Source organism: Buceros rhinoceros, unplaced genomic scaffold, assembly GCF_000710305.1.
Source record: "Buceros rhinoceros silvestris isolate BGI_N320 unplaced genomic scaffold, ASM71030v1 scaffold10930, whole genome shotgun sequence".
NCBI lineage: Eukaryota > Metazoa > Chordata > Aves > Bucerotiformes > Bucerotidae > Buceros > Buceros rhinoceros.
The window spans coordinates 124,101-132,775 of record NW_010389055.1 but is presented as its reverse complement, the minus strand read 5'-3'; positions in this window follow the sequence as shown (position 1 = coordinate 132,775).

The following is an 8,675-nucleotide window of genomic DNA, read 5'->3' as shown; positions in this document are numbered from 1 at the left end:
AAAACAAGCAAAACAAAAAAAAGCCCAACATACAGGTTTAGTCATCCTAAAAATCTTAAGCAGCAATAAATAAATGCAGCAATGACAATCATCGGCCATGCTTCCTTACCGGTATCTACAGCTAAACCGGATTTCACCTCAGACTTTCTGCCAACACTGTGCATCGATTCCCTTGGTTTTTATTAAAACCAAGGTCATGTTGTAAATTCACCAAGTTTGTGCTGCACTTGAATCACCTTTAGCCACCGTGCTCCTCTCTCAAACATGATGGCATTAGCCTGCCCTTGCAGGCCTCTGCCAAAACTAACAATCTTGGGTCCTTCCTAAGCATTTCAGTATGGACCAGCATTCTCAGTCCTGCTCTTTTTGGAAACATGGAAAAGTTTACTGAATCAAGACATTTTAATATCATTTCAGAGTTGCAAACTGAAAGAAGTGTAGTTGTTACAGCAGAAACTATTTGTATTTGCCTGTATTAATTTCTTTCCTCTATTTACTTTTTCTCTTGAAACCTCTTTCAACGACCAGAGTTGCTTAGATAAACAACTAAGCATATCCAAAAGAAACAACAGTAAAAGTCAAAGAAAATGCTTAGGTCAGCAGCATTTAAACGTCATTGTTTCAAATCACCAGTATTTTACACAAGCCAACATTTTTTAGATCTCTGCTTTAGTAACACACTTGTTCAAAGTTGCATTTTTTCTCACTGAGTTAGCAATATATATATTAGCAACATTGCCTCTGTTAGAACGCCAGTTTTTATGCCTTAAAATAAAATAAAATAAAATAAAAAAGGATCACTGGTCCATGCACTTGAGGTAGATAAGAAGCTATTTGCACAGAACCCTGTTCCATACTAAAAATTCTACAGCAAGACTCTGGTAATTCACGCCTGCATTTGTAAGCCTGTTGGAATCGCTTTGCTGGAAGGCAAAGCACAGTCAGCACTGGCTGCACTGCGTCTCCTTCGGGCTGTCAGCATGCCCTGGACCTTCACCTCTCGAGCAATGACCCCGAGATGCTCGTGTCCTGCTCAGGCACTAGGGCAGAGCGCTGTTCCTCTACAATGCTCCTAGGGATTCCCTAGCAGCTTTGGAGCAGGAAAGTACAAGTTAACGCATCAATACCAACACTGAAATAGTTTGAAACCACAGGAAAATGGAACTACACCTCCATCGAAGCAGCTGGTCTCAGCTCTGGGAGGATGAACTCAGTGTCCAAGCCTGACCTTCAGCTCACAGCTATGAGGGGCAAGATCCAGAGGCACTGCTCAGTGCTGCGCACCACAATCTGCTCCCTCTGTCTGAGCTGCCACACAGTGGGACCCTGCTGCTTTCAGTCTCCCAGGCTTTTGCTTCCGTAAGGAATCCTTCGGTATAACCTCGATGGCTGAGGAAGAGTAGAGCAGCCTTAACTCACCCCAGGTGTAGACTTGCCCTCCTCCCCAGCCCACACGGGCACTCGCCCCTCACCCCCTGCCGTGGCAAGCAGGATGAGAGTCATCGTGATGTTTTAATTTTTAATTGCAAGTTAAATAGAAGTGAACCCAAGCCCTACTCTACAAAATCAGGTTTTGCATGGACTTCAGAGGAGATATCCTGACACGTGAACTTATTAAGGATCTTACAGCTGATGTTTCACTTTGCTTAATATGCACATTTTCCCCAGAGCAGTTTGCCCTCCAACATGAAGCCATTGCTCTCTCCCTGCTAGCAAAGAGGCATGTGTTTTTTCCTGAGTCTTAAGTAAAAATAAAGGAATGCAGTGCTTATCCATCATTCTGTTTACTCTTACATATGACCATTGTGTAAGGTCTGTAAATACTTTCCATATGTTAGCTAAAGCAATCCCTTCATTTCAGCATCTGCAAGATCTGTCCACACAGCTTTTCAGATTAGACTTAATACATTATTTCTGACAAAAGTCAAATACAGACAGTTCAAGGGCTCTTTTTCTCCCCTACTATTTGATATCGCTTTACTCTCACATGCAAAATCACTGTAGCATTCATATTCACCATACCTCTGCAGTTTTAGGTTCAAAGGCCTTGTTTCAGAAATAGAAACCCAGCTGCCTTACCTCTGCATGCCAAGCTCAAAGCAGGCTCCAACACCAAAGGTGGTCAACTCCGTCCCCCTGCATCCTGTACCAGGAGACAGTCCCCAGGCAGCAGCAGCCCCACCAGGCCACACAACCCACACACCCAGGAGCTTGGTGGCAGGTGTAGGCACTTGACCCACTGATGTTCAGTTAACAAACCCTCCCGCTGAGCGGAGGAAACAAGCTGAGCTCAGCTGTGCTAGCTGTAATGGCAACAGAAGACACAGAGGAGAAATATGATTTAAGTAATTTAAAAACAAAACGCTACTTTTGGCACCGAAATCTCAATGCAATGAGCTGACCTGATGAGGAAGGAGAAGCATTAGAATGATGTCGTGCAATCTATTCCACCGAAGCCCCTATTCCAATGAAGTGGCCTCCCCTCAAGAGACAGTCCTGTCTCTACGTACAGGATGCTGATGTCCAGCAGATTTTTTTTGTGGTCAAGAGGTTCTTCCTGTCATGGTCAAAAATTAAAGTAAGATTTATGAACGTAACATTCTGTGTAAACAAATACTCTAGTAGAAATACGACCGTTAGTGCAGACTCAGCATGAGGGAGTTAACTGGAGTAAAAAAGCCATGAACCGTACCCTTGTGCTTATTGGTGTAAGTGACCAGAGGGATTTCCGCTAGGATATTATCTGGATGACTACATTGTAGGAAAGTGTTTGTACAACCCCAAACAACTGTAGATTGCAGTACATTGGAAGTTCGGATTTCAATTAATCTTCCTTTTGCCGTCCACCTCTCCTTCCTTTGCTATTTACTCATCTCCCTTGTAGCCCTTATTCCGAGCTGGCTGCACAGACGTGAAAATGTCTTCCTCTGCAAGCAAAATCATCATTAGGCTGAGAACAGGATGCGAGGGTTTCTCTGAAAAGTTAAAACGGGAATCCCTCAGAGAGTTTACTAAAGAAAACTCCGAGATTTCTGCAAGGATGCTTCTGCAAGCCAACTTCTCTTGTTTGTCTTTCACCCCGCCTGTACCCAAGCAACAAGTGAGTCACCTCCATAATACACCCAGCATACCCAAACCAGATCACACAAAATAAATGTCTCAAAAAGCAATCTGTGTGTCCTAGAAATCTCCAAACCGGTCTGAGCTGCTCCTTGCATCCCAATTTCAGAGAAGTCATCGTGAACAAAGCATGCCTCCCCAGCAAAACTAGTGCCCATGGCTTTTTCACTGTTAAGTGCTCTTGTTTGTTTGAATGTTCTGGCTTTCCAGCCCGAGTGGAGTACGCGGCAGGAAGAATTCAAAATGGAGAAGACAGTCTATGGACGGAGCCCGTTCTGCAGGTTGGATGTGTCTGGCTAGAGAGATGGAGGAAGATGTCCCAGAGCAGATGCAATGCTGCAGGACGCTCCAGCCTGTTACAGCAGCAGGGGACGGTGGGCAGGAGTATAACAAATCCTGATGGGTCAGGATACCCCCCATTCCTAGCAAGATGAGAGCACTGCAGTGCAAAGCCCCACAAAGAGAAAGGCAGATGTTTTTTATAATCTCAGTCCTGGACAATGAATCACAGAGGGTGTTGAAAGCATAGCCCGGGATGCGTGCAGAGTGGTTTCCTTAAATTCGATGACTGTTAAAAGAACTACTTTAATTACTTAAAAATTTATTTAAGCACTGTGTAACAGCTTCACGAGTCTGTATTTACAGAACTGGACAGTCATTGTTTTCCTACTACTACCTGTCTAAGAGCAGTGTGTGATTTTACTATTTTGGTTGCTATTCCAAGGCACTTGGTGAGCCCTGAATGCACTTTGCAGTCTGTATGTTGTTTGCAGACTGTTTTCTGGAAATACTCCTTGAACACTGAAGTGCTCGAACACCACAGGCTATTTCTTTGTTTCCAGCGAGGTCACCTAACTTACAAACTCACTTCCAAAAGACAAAGGCAAAAGCGTCAAGCTAGGGAGGTGCGTGCTTTGTCCAAAAAGCATGCTCGGAAGTGTGAACGGACAGCACTCAGTGCAGGGATGGCAATGAGCTCAAGGGAAAAAGAGAAACAAACCCTCCTGAAAACTCAGATCAGTGAAACAGTTTTTAAGCCTCACCAGTCAGTGGGCTTCATCACATGCATCGTTAACTAGCCCAGTCCCAGCCAGAGCACGGCCATGCTTTAAAGTAGTTGCCAGTTAAAACCATCTGGAAAGAGGCGCTGTGAGTAGGGGTTATAGTGGGTGGGACAGTTACAGCTGATTCACGTATGACTAATGCCAGTGTTTTCCTTGGAAGCCTAACCAAGAGCTGCTTAGAAGAGAGACACAAGAGCAGCAGCGGCCCGCAGATGGCTGTGCCCCTTGTCAGGAGTGAGCCCATCGGCAGCCTAGAGGCCGTTTGGCTTCACAAGTTCAGAAGGGACAGCACCTGGGAAACACAGCCCAGGGTTCTGCACATGAGCAGCACGTCTCGCCTTTTACAACAGTGACGTTACTACAGAAACACAACACCTCACATACGTCACAGCAGGCGTGTCTGGGCGAGCCCACAACCACTCCGTGAGTGAGAGATCTCATGTCACCCTCTGCGTGCTGTGGTCAGGTCCAGAACCACCAAGGCTTTGCAGTGTCGGAGCCTGTGGGCTTTGCTGTAGATTATCTCTGTGACTAATTAACACATTATTCATCTGTCCACACGTGCGCTGCCTAGAACACCTGCTTCGACATTCTTTGGGGGTTTTTTGTAACAAAGTAAAGCCTACACAATTCACTGAAGCCAGAATAGCTCTAGTGCATCGCTACCTTGCATACCCTGCTCGGAACACACACCCTTTTGAAAACCGAGCATGGGATTTTGCACTGGCTGATCTGGAATATGAGCCTTCTAGACTTGACTGCGAGCAGGAGGACCAGCACGCCGCAACTGTCAAAACTTCAGGTGGAAATAAGAGCTTTTACTGCTGATTAGAGTGGAGGAAAAGGGCTTTACAGCTGTAGAGCAAAATTCAGATGTTTGCAGAAAGCGGGTAGCGTGCTGAAGTTGCAAGAAGTGTAACTTGAGAGGCTAGGGGATAGGTCCTGTTTTCCATAAAAGTCTAAAGAAGGAGGAAAGAGCTGGGGTTCAAGGAATAATCTTTGTATCTGAAGCACACTGGCAGCTGTTCAAACTGGCTGCTTGCCAGATTATACTTCAGTTATTCAGTGCTAAAGAACATCTTACACACTCGAGAGATGCTCGGCTGGTGTAAACAGACAGAATTTGACTGAAGTCAAAGGAGCAGCTGAGAATCGGGCCCTCAGTTTGCCTTAAAATTGAAACGTGGCCTCTGAAAAACAACAAACTCCTTTTTTTTTCTTCACATGAGGCACTGATCCTGGATGCTGGCAAGTGCCTCTGGTTTCACACACACTGTTTCTTTCAATGCTGTGAAAAATCTTAAAGGTTTGTAAGCAGGAAGCAACACTTGAGTTATCCCACCTAGAGGCAGAAGATGCATACCAGCATGGCACCGACCCTCATCTCTAGCTGCCTTCCCTGTAACTGTTTCCTTCCTTGATTGTGTCAAATTTATTTACATCTTGTTTCTACGCTGGCACCACCAGCGCACCTAAGCTCTGAGAATTTATGAGTTCAACTCCTGTTCAACTACAGGGTTGTTCTACGGACTGCTCCCCAGCCTGAGCAACACCATCGGTAGAGGCGATGGACATCCTGGCCAACTGCAGGTGCCCGGTCAGGAAGAGGTTTGCTCTAGGACCTCCCCAGTGCCCATACAGGAAACAGGCAAGGTGCGCTGAGCTCGCCTCAGGACTGCCTGTCTCCAGTGGCCACAGGCGAAGGCTGCCCTTACTGCCTGAACTGAGCAAAGAGAATCCAGGCCTTTAAGATTTTGAAAGGGAGCACAACAGAGTCACATCTTCCAGACGTAAACCCCTTGTCGGCAGGAGCACTGCCCTGCGTACTCATAGGTGCTTTCCGCACTATTCAAGTCCACGTGCATTTGTCCTCTAGCATACACCTTGGCACTTTCCCTTCTCGAGATCTCCCAGTACTAGGTGGAACGATGTGTTTGTACGTCTGTGTGCGTTTATATTTAAATATATAAATGCGTGACTACCTAGCTTCTTGGTATCTTGTCTTTGCTCAATAAAAGCACAGGAAAGCTATAAAAGCGTATCTGGAGTCCATGTAACCGTAATATTTGTCATTACTCAAACACAGTAATTAAGATTTCTTACAGCTTCTAAAGAAAAGAAAAACAAATTTGTTCTAGGTTCAGTTGTTTAACCAGATATTGACTAATAACTATGCACTCTAGAAGTATGAGGTCTGATTTTCAACACCTTGTATTCCCAGCCTATGATTTAAATTTTTATTTAAGCTGTTCATTTGTTACCTTCGAATGAAAGAGCAATGCCATAAATGAGTTTACAAAAGCAAGCAATGGAAAAATCTTCTGGAATTAGCTTGGCATAACCCTCCTCCTACCATTAAACCAGCAAACAAAACTAAGCGCACACAGTGCCTTGCCAGAGCGAGATTTCTGAAGTTCCTGATATAACTACGGCTTCCTTGGTAAGTTATCCCATGATGCAGGTGATGGGCACAATCCAAGCAGGAGAAACTGCTCTTTATCAGCAGAGCAGATCATCCTGTGCATTCCATGGCCCATGGGGACAGGAGGAGGAACAGGCAGCTGGCTCGGCAAAAAATCTCCTGGTTTATGACAGACCCTTGTTGTCTAATATCTAGTAAAATATGACTCACTTCAGGGACACACATTTGAGGGAAATCACAGAAAAATTAACTAAGCACTGCCAGTAAAAACATGGGTGTACTTACTCGGGCTTTGTAATGGTACAAAGCATGTCAGCAGGGTACACATTTTCCAGTGTAATCATCCCTCAACCCTCCCCAGACAAAACCAGCACGCTCTGCTTCTCATGCTGCAATACTTGTAATCACAGCACTGATTCAACTTCTTCTACCAAATAACTTGACAACAAGCTCATCATGGATTTCCTCCTTTTTTCCATCTGTAATCACCAACATTGTCCCTCCACACCATCAGACTGAGGTTACCCTATGTACAATAAAAATACAGCCTCCCCATCGTCTGTATGTAGGCGTTTGTCATCCCACACCTGCTCGTGTCTCTCTCATCTCCCACATCTTCAGCACCCTTCATCATCCGGCACTTGCAGTTCCACGCTGCCCTCTGCGCTGGAGCTGCCTGACAGGCACGTTCTGTGCCTCTAGGAGAAGGTTGAAACATTTCCTCAGAGGACTGAGGTCTGAATCCCACCTTTGGGTCTCCTCCCACTTCAAACAGAGGAGTGAGGGCAGGGCAGGTGTATTGCCAGAGGCCCAGCTGCACACAGAGAGGCTGTAGAGAGCCACCCGTTGTCCCACAGGGCCCTCATCGCTCCCCAGCTGGCCGTTACGTTCGATGGCAATGTAACTATCAGGCTAAAAACGTGAGCCACCCTCCCTCCTCATCAAAACCCACACACATCTTTCAGCAACAGATACTTAGTATTGTCAAAAAAGGTTCACAGCAGCTCCTCCTTTCATCTCACGCTCCCACTGTGCAGACACGGACTTTCACGGCTGTCCTCTCCCAAACTCGTGCCTGAACACCTGCCTCTGCTGAGAAGCCCTTACCAGATGCTGCCATACACCCCTCGGCTTTCCCCCCAGCACCGCCATGCTCGCAACCGCCTCCCCTCTCCCTTCGTCTGAGCTCCACCGCAAACCCCTCTTGGGACAGTGCTGAGCCCCACACCACCGTTTTGAGCCTGCCCGAGAAGCCACAGGTCCCCCCCGACCCACAGTGGGGCCACCCCTCTGCCCGCTGCTCCTGCGTGAGCTGGGCAGGGGAAGGCAGAAGGCTGCTCCCATTCTCAAAGGAGATTTTTATCCTGAACTCCCGAGCACTGTTTTTCACAGCGGAGCTCCCCGTAAGGCAGGACTAACACTTTACTTGTCCTCCTCACAACACGAACACGTGCCACTGACCGCCCCAAGCACCAGCACTGCAGTTTGTCATTCAGTTTAGTGACTCCCGAGCCTTTTGTGACCCACGGCCCTTCTACCTGAAGCAGAAGCAGAGAGAGCAGCTTTGCTTCCACAAAAAGCTAATTTGTCTGAAAAAGTCCGTTAATAAACAGAGCACCACGAGGATGGACACACCCCAGAGTTAGCGTCACTGGTCCTGCCAGTGATCATCCTGCTCGGTTTGCTGGTGCCTAGCGCTCTGTAAGCGTGAGCTCCCGGTGACAGGCGACGTACCACCCTGAGCGCCCCCACGTGCAGGGGGCAGGTCGCCACTGCGGCCGGTGCGTGGTGGCCCTGGAAGCCCACCAGAGCCAGCTCCTTTCAGGCTGAAGCGTGGCATGAGTCTTCAGCCTCCCACTTCCAGACACTTTCTAACTGCTTCCTTCACGTTATTTTATAGTTTCCTTTTAGTGATTTAAATTTTCTATGACATGTTTTGGCACTCAAAAATTTTGTGAAACCCTAAATATGCCTGCTGCAATGCCCTGAGTGTATGATCCTCTTAAATCTTCCTGTTTATTTTCCATTCTTAACAGCTAATGTTACTAATGACTTTCAGGATCACGGAC